Consider the following 14854-nt stretch of genomic DNA (forward strand, 5'->3'; position numbering starts at 1 on the left):
GCCGCTTCGGGTACGGTGGCCAGGCAGCGCCGGCGGGGTTGGGGCTGCTGGAGCCGCGGGTGCGGCCGTGCCGGGGCTGCTGAGCCCCCTGGGCTGCCGCTCCCGCGAGCACAGAAGCCCCTCGCCCCGCTGCCCGCGCCGCGGCTCCTCCTCTCCTATCCTTGCCAGGGTCCAACGCAGTGCCTGGCATACAGTCGGCGCTTGATAAATGTTGGTCTTATTCTTCCCATTAATTCTCTGCTCCTTCCACGGTCTCTCGTTCTTCTGGCGTTCTCATTCGATTTCTCTGGTTTTCTCCCCCGACTGTTACTCATATTTCCTGCTCTCTGTCTCTTTGTTCCCTCCCTCCCTCACTCTCTCTCGGACCTTTTCTGTCTCTACTCGTCTGTTTCCCTGCCCGGTCTTCTGTCTTTCTCACTGTCTCTCTGTGTCTTCGTCTCTCTCCTCCTCCCCCCGGGGCTCCTTGCGTCTCTGTCTCTCGTCTCTGTGTGTCTGGGTGTCTCTGCCTCCCTTTCTCTCCCCCTCTTCCCCAGTTTCATTCGCAGGCTCCCGGCCCGCGGGCACCTCGGCTCTCGGGCGCCCCCTGCTGGTTCCATTTTCGGACCTTCTGGGCCCCCCAGCTCCTCTCTGTGCCCCTAAATTTCCTCTCCCGCCCCTCTCGTTTTCGGATCAGGTAGAAACAGAAAGGAAAGTCTCTGGGGCTCCCGTCTCCCCTCACCTCGGGCTCCCCCTATCTCCAGGAAGCAGGACAGGCCCCTGCGTTTCCCCAGGACCCACCCCGACTAGGGCCTGCGCCTGGGGGGAGGGCCTGGAGGCGGCGGTGGGGAGGGAGTGTTGGGGGTAGCAGGGTGGGGTTTGGCGTCCTTCCCCGGAATGAGCCGCGGCACAATCTGTCGCTGGGTTTGTTTGCCGAGCTGCCTCCGGAGCGCAGTGGGGCTGGCTCCCGGGGAGCGAAATATCACAAGATGCGGAGACAGACGCTGAGGGGCGGGTGGGCGGCGGGCTGACTCAGGTGTGCTGTCATCGGTTCCCGGGGCCCGCGCTCTTCGGAGAGGGGTAGGAGGGGACCCCGGGCCCCCAACGGAGGCGGAACCCCGAAGCTGGGAGGGGAGCTTCCCCTCCTGGGACGAGCTGCGAGGAAAGGGAAGCCCCATCCAGGAATCCCTGGCTCTAGGCAGTCGCAGCCCCTCGCTCATCCCCGCCCCTTATACAGGTGTCACGGTTTCCCATAATTATCTGCTGACTCACCCCCTCCACCCCCAACTAGACTACCAGCTTTTTGAGGGCAGGGAACTTGTGTCATCCATTGTCGTGTTTCCAGCAGGTGCCCACTGAAGACTTTTAGGTGGCTGGCTGGTGGGTGGGTGGCTGGCTGGTCTGATTTTACAGTAGGTGCCACAATGCATTTGGTCTTCTCTGTAGAGAACTCTGACCACTCTTATCTCCCCCCATCCACATTTGCTGTCCCCACTCCACCCAGCCCCGGTTAGGGTTGGGGGGAGGGGGGACGAATTGGAAACTTGAGTCTGGAGATCAGAGTTCTCCAGGTGACCCTAGACAATGTACTCCCCTTCCTTGTGCCTCAGTTTCCTCATCTGTACGGTGAGGCTACCTGGTCATCGCGAGGCTGCATTAAGTCTCCAGGCACTCCAGGTATGAGAAAGTGCTTGGTAAAATGAGGTGTGTGTGTGTGTGTGTGTGTGGAGGGGTGGTAGGTAGCTGATGTCGTTACTATTTCGGCAGTAATTCTTTGGTGGCAATGGTTGTCACAGTAGAATCAGGCACATCATGCCTGAACATGAGTTGGGCTTCTGCAGTTAGACATTTTGAGATCCGAGGAGTAAGCTGATGGCAAAGTGTAATCGAGGACTCGGCCTCTGGCTGGACTCTTGGACACTGGGCTGGAGGCTTGGCCGGGCTTTGGGGTGCTGGGTCTTCAAGCCTTGGTCGCAGTGCTGGCCCGCCCTCTGGTGGCTCTAGGTGGATCTGCAGCCCCACGGGAAGCCAAGATCTCCGGAGATGGGCTCAGCGTCGGATTTTCCCTGAGAAAGAGGAGGACCCCGCCCCCCCCACCCCATTGTCTGCAGAACAGCGGGCTTTGGAAAGGAGACCAGGTAGAAGGAGGGGTATATTGGCACAGACTGGATGAGTCTGGACTTCCGAGTTCCCATTTACTAACAGCGCAGCTACTCTCAATGTGCCACCCAAGATCCCCCTTCCCTCTGGGCATACGCACCGAGTGAGTCCACAGAACCTCCCTGGCTCTTCCCTTCACCTCTTTGGCACCTTCACTGTGTAGAACGCTTGGCGGTTAGTGTACGAGGTGCGGTGGCTCAATGGGCGAGAGCACAGGCTTTGATGGGCTTGTGCTCTGGCTCTGCAGCACTCTTGCTAGGGAGGGGACCTTGGGCAAGTCGCTTACCTTTTCAAACCTCAGTTTTCCCATTCAGAAGATGGGAGGGGCCGGTCATGGTGGCTAGTGTTGGTAATCCCAGCACTTTGGGAGGCTGAGGCGGGAGGATTGCTTAAGACTAGGAGTTCAAGACCAGCCCTGTCGACTTAGCGAGACCCCTTTCTCAAAATTAACCAATCAATCAATCAATAAATAAATAAAAGAAATTGGGGGGTGGTGACACTAGTTCCTAACTCAAGTTTGAGGCCATCGCTGGTGACTTAGCAGGACCTTGTCTCAAAATAAATAAATAAATGAATAGACAGATAAATAAATAAATAAATAAGATGGGAGGAAGGAGGGAAATACTCATTCCCAGCTCATAGGGTTGTTTGAGGCTTAAAAGAAACAAAGCATGAAAGAACATAACAGAGTAGCTGACCCTGTATTTGATAAATGCTGATATTATTTTTACTTTTAGCCTAGTGACAACCTGGAGAAATAGGCGTTGCAGTCTAGAGGCAGAAAGAAAAATGATGATCTGCTGTCATTTATTTATTTTTTTTGAGACAGTGTGTCATTCTGTCTCACTCTGTCATCCAGGCTGGTGTGCAGTGGCATGATCCTGGCTCACTGCAACCTCCGCTTCCCAGGCTCAAGCAATCCTCCCACCTCAGCCTCCCAAGTAGCTGGGACTGCAGGCAGACACCACCACGCCTGGCTAATTTTGGTAGAGATGGGGGTCTCACTATGTTTCCCAGGCTGGTCTTGAACTCCTGGAATCAAGCAATCTGCCTGCCTTGGCCTCCCAAAGTGCTGGGATTGCAGGTGTGAACCACTGTACCCAGCACCTGTGGTCTCATAAGGAGTGAGTGGCAGAGCCAGGTCTGGGGGTCAGTTCTTAGATATGACTTCCCACCCACGTGTACTACCCCTCAGATGACCTTCACAGTTCCACCCTACCTGGCACTTGCCAGGGCTGCCCACTGTGGTAAAAGGGATCCTGGCCCAAATTAAAAGCCCTGAGTTCTAGCCTGGTCTCTGCCTCCGAACAGCTGAGTAACTGGGACAGACCTCTCCTCTGTGGGCTTCAGGGTCCCATCATTGAAGGGAATATCTTGGACTCTATGTTCTAGAGAGTCCTGCAAAGCTACATCTTCGTATCATCCAGGTGTCTCTGTGACTCCCAAACTAGAAGCTACCAAAAATGGAGCCTCTCAGCTAGATCCCATGCTGCCTCCACTTTCCCGGCCCTGGGTACGTGATGTGGGCCCTGGGAGAAAATCAGATTTTCTAGGGATTCCTTCAGACCCCACCCTGGGCTCCTCAGCTCTCCCACTGGTCAGCGGGCCTGCTCCTGAGCCAGTCAATGGCGACACGTGCTGCCTATTGTGCTGGGAGGTGGAGGGACGGGGCTGCACTTGTCACCCGGAACCCTTCCACAATGAGTTCCGCGCCCCGTTCTGCCTGGCCTGAGGGGAACAGGGCTCCTTTCCAGGCCCTTTCTAAAACAGGGAAGAAAACCTAAATTAGTATAAAGGGCAAGGTTGTCAGAACATGTTTTTCTCTTTCCCTGTCTCTTTTTTAGGGTCCCTGTCCATGTATTTTATTTATGTATTTATGTATTTATGTATTTATGTATGTATGTATGTATGTATGTATGTATGTATGTATGTATGTATGTATTTCGAGATGCAGTCTTGCTCTGTCGCCCAGGCTGGAATGCAATGGCGAGATCTTGGCTCACTACAAACTCTGCCTCCCAGGTTCAAGCAATTCTCCTGCCTCAGCCTCCCAAGTAGCTGGGACTACAGGCGCACGCCACCACACCCGTCTAATTTTTGTATTTTTGGTAGAGATGCGGTTTCATCAGGCTGATCTCAGACTCCTGACCTTGTGATCCACACTCCTCGGCCTCCCAAAGTGCTGGGGTTACAAGTGTGAGCCACCATGCCCGGCCTATTATTTATAATACAATGGGTATATATTAAGCCCTTGCTTCATGTCATGAACTTACATGTGCTGGCTGATGTAGAGTAACTCTAGGGGGGGAAGAGTCTATTAATGTCCCCTTCTTACAGAAGGAGAAACAGGCTCAGAGAGGTAGTGCTGCTCTTAGATCTGGGCAAAAAGAGTCCTTCCCTGAGCCCTGTGCTTTAAAGGGCTCTGCTCTGGCCCTCATCTAGCCAGTTTCCCTCCATGGGGCAAGAAGTCCCTAAGACCAAGGGATGTGCCTCCCAGAGGCTGCATCTCTCTTCTAGACCACACTTGGGGTATCCTGGACCCTGGAATCTCAAAAAGCCCAAGTGGACTTCCCGGGCCTTTGTGGGCTTCTTCTCTGAACTACCTTTCTGCCAGTGCATGAACCCATGGCCAAAGGGTGGCCAAGGGGCAGATGTTTGGAGAGGGTGTGGTTGGGCCTTAGACGTGTGGGTTGGATATTCATGTGCATGGACATGAGGCCCCTTGTTGTCCGAGATGGAGCTGTGGTTGGGAGGTGGAGGGAAGCTGGGTGTGTGTTTTTTTTTTTTTTTGAGATGGAGTTTCTCTCTTGTTGCCCAGGCTGGAGTGCAATGGCACGATCTTGGCTCACTTCAACCTCCGCCTACCGGGTTCAAGCAATTCTCCTGCCTCAGCCTCCCAAGTAGCTGGGATTACAGGCCTGGCTAATTTTGTATTTTTAGTAGAAACGGGGTTTCACCATGTTGGTCAGGCTGGTCTCTAACTTCTGTCCTCAAGTGATCCACCCACCTCAGCCTCCCAAAGTGCTGGGATTACAGGCGTGAGCCACCGGGCCTGGCTGCTGGCTGTATTTCTATATAGAACTTCAAGGAGCTGGATCATTCTAAATTTGAACCTAGATTTCAAAGGTCAGGTTCCTTTCTAAGTGCAAGAGTGACGCTTGCAGTTGGGAAGCTAGGGATGCCTTGTGGGCAGGGGTTGCCCAGCTTGTACTAGTGGGGTGGTGCCTCCCAGGCTGTGGTACCAGTGCCTCCCTTTGCACTCCAGCCCTGCCCCTGCAAGTGTTAGGGGCAGCTGGGTGGAGAGGTCACATAACTTCATCAAAGTTTACATGACTTAAAAAGCTGCAAAGCCAGGCTATGAACTCAGGTCTGGGTGAATCTTTTCTTCTTTAATGAAGCTCCACACCAGTCATAACCAGAAGTCAGGATTTTAGCTCCCTGGAGTTCTCTTGGTTAGAAAGTTGAGTCCCATTGTTTCTTGGAGTTACCTTCCAGTGAAGAGAGCCTCCCTATCCCACTTGACTCTGAACTTGCTGAGTTCGGGGTCCATGTTTTCTTTGGCTTTGTTTATTTCGTGCACCTGGCACAGCCCTGGCTCAGAGTAGGTGCTCAGCAAATGTTGCTGACCTATCAGAAACATAGTCTACTGTGGGAGGTGATAATCAAATAATCATGATGCAAGGTGCTATGGGGTCACATCTGTGTTCAGCAGAGTGGGTAAAGTCTAGGATGGAGGTGGGGTTGGGGAAGCATTGGGAAGCCCTGCCCAGAGTGGCCTTGAGATTAGTTGCTGTAGACTCTCTTAATCTGAGAATGCTCTATCATGGGACAAGAGACTCTGATGATTCCCTGTTGCATTTTGCACAACTCTCCAACCCTCCCCCATTTCCTTATAAGCACCGCTGGGGATGGCATCCCTTCATTAGGTGATCCCACGTGGACAACACTTTTCTCATTTCTACAGTAAGTGAATAGGACAGAACAATTCCTTTCCCCTTAAATTCTGTGGGTTGAAGCCACTAGATTTGCAAGGAAGAGTGAGTACATGTATGTGGGGTATTGTAGGAGGTGGGGCAAATGGAAGTGCCGCAAGCTCTAATGTGGGGGACATGGAGCCTCCTGCTACTGATAGTGGGGGACTCAGGCCGTTGCCCCAGTTCAGGCCCCCACTATAGGATCAAACACAGTAGGCCAGTGACACATATCTCTGCCTCTCAGCCCATTTTCTCCAATTAATTTAAAGTTAATCTGTCCAGGGTGTAGTTTTGATCATGCATCCCCCTGCTCAGGAGCCTCAATGGCCAAATCTGGCTGGAAGCGATTAATGTCTATTGACTCCGAAGTGCTCGCTCACATTTATAAGACAAGCCTCAAGACTTCAACAGATAAACAGATGAAGGAAGTGGATGACTACTTCACCCAAGAGGATATGCAGAGAGTAAACAAATACTTGGAAAACAGTTCAACCTGTTAGTGATCAAAGAGATAGAAATGAAAGCCATGTGAGGATAGCATTTCATACTTATTAAATTAGCAGAAGTTTATAAACACCAGCACCCAGCACTGGCAAGGTTGGATGATGTCTGTGTTCCTACATCTCTGGGAGCAGTGTGCAAAACTCTGGAAAACAATCTAGTAAAATATAACAAGAGCCTTGAAAATATTATTACTTTTTGACTGACTAATCTCGCTGCTGGGATTTGATCTTAAGAATATAATGCAATAGACAAAAAAAGCTCCAGGCATGACCCTGGCATTATCCTCCATTTCCCCAGACAGTGAAATGGTTAAGAAAACCGTGGTTAACATAGTCAATGCAATATTATGCAGCCGCAAAATGATAATTATAAAGAATATGCAGAAACATGGAAACCGGTTTATAACATCATATTTGTTTATAAAAGTCAGGATAAAAAATTTTCATGAACACTGATTGCGACCATGCAAAGTAAGTATTCATGTTGAAAAAGTCTGGAGAATATGCAAAATTGAAAATTATTGAAGGTTGGGAGAATGATGCATGGTTTTCCTTTTACTTGAAGAATGTTCTTTGTTAATGTTGAAAAATTATTTTCACAACATAATGAGTTCTGTAAAAACAAATCCTCTTTTATTGCTTATAGAATAAAGTCAAGATGCTTTAGCCCGTGCTTACTATGATGATTACAATGATCACATTTATTAGGTACACTTACTACATTCCAAAGAGAGAAGTGAGCACGTTGCACAGGTGATTTATTACTATTATTATTCTTTTCTTTCTTTCTTTCTTTTTTTTGAGACAGGGTCTCACTATGTTGCACAGGCTGGTCTCAAACTCCTGGGCTCAAGCAATCCTCCTACCTCAGCCTCCTGAGTAGCTGGGATTACAGGCTCATGCTACCAGGCACAATACAATCCTGTAATTTTATCGAGAGCTCCTTTGGAGATTCTGGCAGGAGAGAACAGGTGCTCATATACCCTTGACTGAAGAATGGTCTTCCTCTATCAGGAAAGGTCTTCCTCTTTGACCAAGTGTGCGGTTTCGGGAGGAGTGCATGTGGATGGTGAGGGAGAAAGGGGACACCTGCCCAGCCAGCCTGATCAGCCGAATCAACTCTGGAGATCAGTGGGGTGACAGATGTCATGGCCAGATCGTCCTCACATTTTGTGATTTTATTGAATCTTCACAACAACTCTGTGAGATAAAAACTAATATTATCTTCAATTTACAGATTAGAAATCTGAGATTCAGCGAGGTTAGCTCTCCTGCCTAATTTTACACAGTTAGCAAAAAAGCTGGGTTTCAACCCCAGCCTGTGTAATTGCAGAATTTGAGCTGAATTCTGGAATTGGCATTGTATGTTGATGTTTAAAGAACTTCAGTCATTAATGTATCGCTATCATGATTTTGGGGATAACTGTGGCTCACACATTATGTACTATGATTTAGTAATTTTAAAATTTAAATCAACTCACTTTTTAAACATGTGAATGCCTACTTTAGCATTTTTTGTAAAAGCAAGAATCTCCTTGGAATCATTCATTAAATGTGTTGATTTTATTTTTCAGTGCACAATAAAATGAAAACATTAACAGTATAAAGGAGTCATACGAGATCGTCTTGTACACTACCCTTTGGGAAAAACTGCAGCCTCCCATTCCTGTCTTATCAGCACCTGCCTTGTCTGTCTCCTAGAGCTTTCCCAGCCTCACTCTGCTGGGGAAGCTCAGACCACCCTATACCTACAGTTGCCCTCAGTCTCGGCACTTGCCCAGGTCTTGCCTGAGCCAAATCCAGATCAAAGCCATTAGTGGGCAAAAAGGACACAGATTCAGAAGGCTGCCCACTACAACAATGAATTTCTAGTTATTAAACTCCTACTGTGTGCCAGGCATTATTCCAGAAGCTTTATATACATTATCTCTATTGGCTTTTTATAATGACCCTTGAAGGGGGTATGATTTTTACTTCTATTTTATATGGTAAGAAAGTGAGGCACACAGGGGTTAAGGCATTTGCTTATCACACGATGGGTAACAGCCAGGGTTCAAGGCTAGTACTGTTGAGCCCCAAAGTCCTTTCTCTTACCACTCTGCTGTTCAGTCTTTTTATTTTTATTTATTTTATTTAATTTATTTCTTTTAGAGACAGGGTCTTCCTCTGTTGCCTAGGCTGGAGTGCAGTGGTGCAGTCGTAGGCTCACTGCAGCCTCAGACTCCTGGGCTCAAGCAATCCTCCTGCATCAGCCTCCCAAGTAGCTGGGACTATAAGCACGCGTCACCACGCCTGGCTAATTCATTTTTATTTTTATTTTTTGTGGAGACAGAGTCTCGTTACGTTGCCCAGGCTGATCTTGAACTCCTGGCCTCAAACTATCCTCTCACCCTGGCCTGCTAAATTGCTGGGATTACAGGTGTGAGCCACCGTGCCCAGTCCTCTCTTTACTGATACATTATATTTGTACATATTTATGGGATACGTGTGATATTTTGTTACATATACAGAATGTATAATGTTTGACAGGGTATTTAGGATATCTATCACCTCAAGCATTTATCATTTCTCCCATCCAAATACTAACCAGATTCAACCCTGCTTAGCTTCCAAGAACAAACAAGATCTGGCACATTCAGGGTGGCATGGCTGCAGACAAGCATTTATTATTTCTTTTTTTTTTCATTCATAAATGTATTTATTTAAAAAATTATTAAACACTAATGATAAGAGAAAAAAAAGCAAGAAATTCTGTCACTTGCAACAACATGAACCCAAATGACATTATGCTAAGTGAAATAAGCCAGGCACAGAGAGACAAATACTGTATGCTCTCACTTATATGTGGAATATAAGAAAGCTGAATTCATAGATGTAGAGAGTAGAATGGTGATTACCAGAGACGGAGAGGAGGGTGGATGGTAAAAGAGAAGATATTGATCAAAGGGTAGAGACTTTCAATTAGATGGGAGGTATAAATTCTGGTGACCTATTGCACAGCATGGCGATACTAGTTAATAATAATGTATATTTAAAAATAGCTAAAAGGGGAAATTTTAAATGGTCTCACCAAAACAAAATGATAAGTATGTCAGATGATGGATATGTCAACTAGCCTGATTTGGTCATTCCATAATGTATACCTGTATTGAAACATGACATTGTACCCCATAAATATATGCAATTATATATATATATAAAATTACAAATGAAATAAAACTTCAAAAAGCAAAGAACTTTTTGAAGATGTAATAGCTGAAAATTTTGTGGTACTAAAAGCAGCTTCTTTTTATTTTATTTTATTGTTATTATACTTCAAGTTTTAGGGTACATGTGCACAATGTGCAGGTTAGTTATATATGTATACATGTGCCATGCTGGTGTGCTGCACCCATTAACTTGTCATTTAGCATGAGGTATATCTCCTAATGCTATCCCTTCCCCCTCCCCCCACCCCACAACAGTCCCCAGAGTGTGATGTTCCCCTTCCTGTGTCCATGTGTTCTCATTGTTCAATTCCCACCTATGAGTGAGAACATGCGGTGTTTGGTTTTTTGTCCTTGCGATAGTTTACTGAGAATGATGATTTCCAATTTCATCCACGTCCCTACAAAGGACATGAACTCATCATTTTTTATGGCTGCATAGTATTCCATGGTGTATATGTGCCACATTTTCTTAATCCAGTCTATCATTGTTGGACATTTGGGTTGGTTCCAAGTCTTTGCTGTTGTGAATAGTGCTGCAATAAACATACGCATGCATGTGTCTTTATAGCAGCATGATTTATAGTCCTTTGGGTATATACCCAGTAATGGGATGGCTGGGTCAAATGGTATTTCTAGTTCTAGATCCCTGAGGAATCGCCACACTGACTTCCACAACGGTTGAACTAGTTTACAGTCCCACCAACAGTGTAAAAGTGTTCCTATTTCTCCACATCCTCTCCAGCACCTGTTGTTTCCTGACTTTTTAATGATCGCCATTCTAACTGGTGTGAGGTGGTATCTCATTATGGCTTTGATTTGCATTTCTCTGATGGCCAGTGATGGTGAGCATTTTTTCTTGTGTTTTTTGGCTGCATAAATGTCTTCTTTTGAGAAGTGTCTGTTCATGTCCTTCGCCCACTTTTTGATGGGGTTGTTTTTTTCTTGTAAATTTGTTAGAGTTCATTGTAGATTCTGGATATTCGCCCTTTGTCAGATGAGTAGGTTGTGAAAATTTTCTCCCATTTTGTTGGTTGCCTGTTCACTCTGATGGTAGTTTGTTTTGCTGTGCAGAAGCTCTTTAGTTTAATGAGATCCCATTTGTCAATTTTGGCTTTTGTTGCCATTGCTTTTGGTGTTTTAGACATGAAGTCCTTGCCCATGCCTATGTCCTGAATGGTAATGCCTAAGTTTTCTTCTAGGGTTTTTATGGTTTTAGGTCTAACGTTTAAGTCTTTAATCCATCTTGAATTAATTTTTGTATAAGGTGTAAGGAAGGGATCCAGTTTCAGCTTTCTGCATATGGCTAGCCAGTTTTCCCAGCACCATTTATTAAATAGGGAATCCTTTCCCCATTGCTTGTTTTTCTCAGGTTTGTCAAAGATCAGATAGTTGTAGATATGCAGTGTTATTTCTGAGGGCTCTGTTCTGTTCCACTGATCTATATCTCTGTTTTGGTACCAGTACCATGCTGTTTTGGTTACTGTAGTCTTGTAGTATAGTTTGAAGTCAGGTAGTGTGATGCCGCTAGCTTTGTTCTTTTGGCTTAGGATTGACTTGGCGATGCGGGCTCTTTTTTGGTTCCATATGAACTTTAAAGTAGTTTTTTCCAATTCTGTGAAGAAAGTCATTGGTAGCTTGATGGTGATGGCATTGAATCTATAAATTACCTTGGGGAGTATGAACATTTTCACGATATTGATTCTTCCTACCCATGAGCATGGAATGTTCTTCCATTTGTTTGTATCCTCTTTTATTTCATTGAGCGGTGGTTTGTAGTTCTCCTTGAAGAGGTCCTTCACATCCCTTGTAAGTTGGATTCCTAGGTATTTTATTCTCTTTGAAGCAATTGTGAATGGGAGTTCACTCATGATTTGGCTCTCTGTTTGTCTGTTATTGGTGTATAAGAATGCTTGTGATTTTTGTACATTGATTTTGTATCCTAAGACTTTGCTGAAGTTGCTTATCAGCTTAAGGAGATTTTGAGCTGAGACAATGGGGTTTTCTAGATATACAATCATGTCATCTGCAAACAGGGACAATTTGACTTCCTCTTTTCCTAATTGAATACCCTTTATTTCCTTCTCCTGCCTAATTGCTGTGGCCAGAACTTCCAACACTATGTTGAATAGGAGTGGTGAGAGAGGGCATCCGTGTCTTGTGCCAGTTTTCAAAGGGAATGCTTCCAGTTTTTGTCCATTCAGTATGATATTGGCTGTGGGTTTGTCATAGATAGCTCTTATTATTTTGAGATACGTCCCATCAATACCTAATTTATTGAGAGTTTTCAGCATGAAGTGTTGTTGAATTTTGTCAAAGGCCTTTTCTGCATCTATTGAGATAATCATGTGGTTTTTGTCTCTGGTTCTGTTTATATGCTGGATTACATTTATTGATTTGCGTATATTGAACCAGCCTTGCATCCCAGGGATGAAGCCCACTTGATCATGGTGGATAAGCTTTTTGATGTGCTGCTGGATTTGGTTTGCCAGTATTTTGTTGAGGATTTTTGCATCAATGTTCATCAAGGATATTGGTCTAAAATTCTCTTTTTTGGTTGTGTCTCTGCCCAGCTTTGGTAACAGGATGATGCTGGCCTCATAAAATGAGTTAGGGAGGATTCCCTCTTTTTCTATTGATTGGAATCGTTTCAGAAGGAATGGTACCAGTTCCTCCTTGTACCTCTGGTAGAATTCGGCTGTGAATCCATCTGGTCCTGGACTCTTTTTTGTTGGTAAGCTATTGATTATTGCCACAATTTCAGAGCCTGTTATTGGTCTATTCAGAGATTCAACTTCTTCCTGGTTTAGTGTTGGGCGGGTGTATGTGTCGAGGAATTTATCCATTTCTTCTAGATTTTCTAGTTTATTTGCGTAGAGGTGTTTTGATGGTAGTTTGTATTTCTGTGGGATCAGTGGTGATATCCCCTTTATCACTTTTTATTGCATCTATTTGATTCTTCTCTCTTTTCTTCTTTATTAGTCTTGCTAGCAGTCTATCAATTTTGTTCATCCTTTCAAAAAACCAGTTCCTGGATTCATTAATTTTTTGAAGGGTTTTTTGTGTCTCTATTTCCTTGAGTTCTGCTCTGATTTTAGTTATTTCTTGCCTTCTGCTAGCTTTTGAATATGTTTGCTCTTGCTTTTCTAGTTCTTTTAATTGTGATGTTAGGGTGTCAATTTTAGATCTTTCCTGCTTTCTCTTGTGGACATTTAGTGCTATAAATTTCCCTCTACACACTGCTTTGAATGTGTCCCAGAGATTCTGGTATGTTCTGTCTTTGTTCTCATGGGTTTCAAAGAACATCTTTATTTCTGCCTTCATTTCGTTATGTACCCAGTAGTCATTCAGGAGCAGGTTGTTCAGTTTCCATGTAGTTGAGCGGTTTTGAATGAGTTTCTTAATCCTGAGTTCTAGGTTGATTGCACTGTGGTCTGAGAGACCATTTGTTACAATCTCTGTTCTTTTACATTTGCTGAGGAGAGCTTTACTTCCAACTATGTGGTCAATTTTGGAATAGGTGTGGTGTGGTGCTGAAAAAAATGTATATTCTGTTGATTTGGGGTGGAGAGTTCTGTAGATGTCTATTAGATCCGCTCTGTGCAGAGCTGAGTTCAATTCCTGGGTATCCTTGTTAACTTTCTGTCTCGTTGATCTGTCTAATTTTGACAGTGGGGTGTTAAAGTCTCCCATTATTATTGTGTGGGAGTCTAAGTCTCTTTGTAGGTCACTCAGGACTTGCTTTATGAATCTGGGTGCTCCTGTATTGGGTGCATATATATTTAGGATAGTTAGCTCTTCTTGTTGAATTGATCCCTTTACCATTATGTAATGGCCTTCTTTGTCTCTTTTGATCTTTGTTGGTTTAAAGTCTGTTTTATTAGAGACTAGGATTGCAACCCCTGCCTTTTTTTGTTTTCCATTTGCTTGGTAGATCTTCCTCCATCCTTTTATTTTGAGCTTATGTGTGTCTCTGCACATGAGATGGGTTTCCTGAATACAGCACACTGATGGGTCTTGACTCTTTATCCAACTTGCCAGTCTGTGTCTTTTAATTGGAGCATTTAGTCCATTTACATTTAAAGTTAATATTGTTATGTGTGAATTTGATCCTGTCATTATGATGTTACCTGGTTATTTTGCTTGTTAGTTGATGCAGTTTCTTCCTAGCCTCGATGGTCTTTAAATTTGGCATGATTTTGCAGTGGCTGGTACCGGTTGTTCCTTTCCATGTTTAGTGCTTCCTTCAGGAGCTCTTTTAGGGCAGGCCTGGTGGTGACAAAATCTCTCAGCATTTGCTTGTCTGTAAAGTATGTTATTTCTCCTTCACTTATGAAGCTTAGTTTGGCTGCATATGAAATTCTGGGTTGAAAATTCTTTTCTTTAAGAATGTTGAATATTGGCCCCCACTGTCTTCTGGCTTGTAGAGTTTCTGCCGAGAGATCCGCTGATAGTCTGATGGGCTTCCCTTTGTGGGTAACCTGACCTTTCTCTCTGGCTGCCCTTAACATTTTTTCCTTCATTTCAACTTTGGTGAATCTGACAATTATGTGTCTTGGAGTTGCTCTTCTCATGGAGTATCTTTGTGGCGTTCTCTGTATTTCCTGAATCTGAATGTTGGCCTGCCTTGCTAGATTGGGGAAGTTCTCCTGGATAATATCCTGCAGAGTGTTTTCCAACTTGGTTCCATTCTCCCCGTCATTTTCAGGTACACCAATCAGACGTAGATTTGGTCTTTTCACATAGTCCCATATTTCTTGGAGGTTTTGTTTGTTTCTTTTTATTCTTTTTTCTCTAAACTTCCCTTCTCACTTCATTTCATTCATTTCATCTGCCATCACTGATACCCTTTCTTCCAGTTGATGGCATTGGCTCCTGAGGCTTCTGCATTCTTCACGTAGTTCTCCAGCCTTGGCTTTCAGCTCCATCAGCTCCTTTAAGCACTTCTCTGTATTGGTTATTCTAGTTAAACATTCTTCTAAGTTTTTTTCAAAGTTTTTAACTTCTTTGCCTTTGGTTTGAATTTCCTCCTGTA

This window comes from Pongo pygmaeus, chromosome 9 (genome assembly GCF_028885625.2).
Source record: "Pongo pygmaeus isolate AG05252 chromosome 9, NHGRI_mPonPyg2-v2.0_pri, whole genome shotgun sequence".
NCBI classification, from domain to species: domain Eukaryota; kingdom Metazoa; phylum Chordata; class Mammalia; order Primates; family Hominidae; genus Pongo; species Pongo pygmaeus.